General features: G+C 41.0%; 1 pseudogene; it reads right to left on the bottom strand.

Annotated features, from left to right (window-relative positions):
- Positions 1-541: 541 nt before the first annotated feature.
- LOC145077393 (5S ribosomal RNA) lies at positions 542-662 on the bottom strand (annotated as a pseudogene).
- Between the last annotated feature and the right edge of the window lie 1347 nt (positions 663-2009).

Below are 2009 nucleotides of genomic sequence, written 5' to 3'. Positions count from 1 at the left end.
TTGTTAAGTTTTTAGACTTGTTGCCATACCACAACCATTCTTGGGCATATGCTAATCACTCTTCGGACCAGCATAGTTGATCAGGCTATGCCATTCCCAAGACTGACCATATATCCCCAGGCTTACTTGTGATATTCAACAATCGTAATACTTTTGTTCTTGTCGTTGTGACACTGATTTTATGTAACATCCCCCTCTGGCACATATCACAATATTGTCCGCTTTGGGCCACTCGGCACGAGGACTTCCCAGGGGGTGACCCATCCTGGTACTACTCTCGCCCAAGCACGCTTAACTGTAGAGTTCTTATGGGATCTGTTGCCCTCACGGCTTTAAAACGCGTTGTGATAGGGAAGGTTTCCACACCCTTTATAAGGAATGCTTAGTTCTCCTTCCCAACCGATGTGGGATCAGATCTAACCGACTTTCACCCCCCATTATAGGGTTCGACGTCCCCGTCGAACACATCGATCCGTGCCCTGGCTCTGATACCATTTGTTACATCCCCCTCTGGCACGTATCACAATATTGTCCGCTTTGGGCCACTCGGCACGAGGACTTCCCAGGGGGTCACCCATCCTGGTACTAATCCCGCCCAAGCACGCTTAACTGCAGAGTTCTTATGGGATCTGCTGCCCTCACGGCTTTAAAACGCGGTGTGATAGGGAAGGTTTCCACACCCCTTATAAGGAATGCTTAGTTCTCCTTCCCAACCGATGTGGGATCAGATCTAACCGACAGAGTGTTTTAATCCCAATGTATTTATAGTTAGTATATCTTTTATGGGTTGATATACTATATTCACTATAAACAATGCTCTGATACCAATCTGTCACACCCCAAAACCACGAATGGCGGAAACGTTTAGGGGTGGAGGACGTCATGTACAGTATCACAACAGTGTAATATAATAAACAAGCAACAACATCACCCATTGCATTATAAGTAGAGTTTTAATACATGTGTGTTTTTTCATTGTAGTAAGACACCAAAAATATACAATCAAAATAAAAGACGAGACTTATCTGCTCCGTCTTCTCAAAACCTGACCATCGTACATGTCTACTGTTGACGTGAGAATACAAGTTATTTTGAAAGAGAGTATCAGCTTTAAAGCTGGTGAATTCATAAGTAATTAAGTGTCATTGTCTTGCTTATGAAAATCTATTATGAAGGCCATGTAAACCTTTAAATGAAAATGTTGATGTAAGTATGAAAAACCCTAGAAAATCACTTATTTTCTATAAGTATGAAATGTAGTCTTCTACCAAGACCCGAATGTATTGTTATGACAATGTAGTCTTCTACCAAGACCCGAATGTTTTGTTATGACAATGTAGTCTTCTACCAAGACCCGAATGTTTTGTAAGTAATAGGATAGCTTTTCCTTTATATTGACTAGTACTAGAGTACTTAGTCTAACTCCTCGTTTATGTGAAAGTATCACAAAATAAAGTAAATAGGAAAAATATAATCATGTAAGTGTTATTATCTTGGGTTAGCAGGACAAACACGACATCGCCGAAGCGAAAGATAGACCCTATGAACATCCGGAGAGTGTCCCCTCGTCCTCTATAGCGGCAGCAGGGTGTAGGGAGGGTTAGTCCCGATATCGATCTCCTAATACAGATCATTAACCTATGATCCTTCGAAGATTCACATCTCATCCACTGTTGCAACAGTTGGACGGAGGGATGGTTAGTCCCTTCATTGACTACTAAATAAGTAACAACCTTAGACATCCGTAGACATACATCGACCATTGGTGCTAATCAGTGGGGTTCAGAATGGTAAGTCCCGCCGAGATATCCCATTGAACCAGGATAGGAAAGATAATTTACACAGAAAGTACTAATAAATCAACCTCGTAGTTCTAAGTACAATTATCCAGGTAAGTAAATACAGTATAATGCACCTATATAGAGGTGTTCCTGTATGGTATTCATGTAAGTGTGTTAATGTAACAGGTAAGTATATGTAAACATATTCATGTATCATGTAATCCTAAG

The sequence above is a fragment of the Lactuca serriola genome, chromosome 9, assembly GCF_051521515.1.
Source record: "Lactuca serriola cultivar US96UC23 chromosome 9, Lser_US96UC23_V15, whole genome shotgun sequence".
Lineage (NCBI taxonomy): Eukaryota > Viridiplantae > Streptophyta > Magnoliopsida > Asterales > Asteraceae > Lactuca > Lactuca serriola.
Note: the sequence above shows the minus strand (reverse complement) of the source record. Positions and strands in the feature narration are given on the sequence as shown.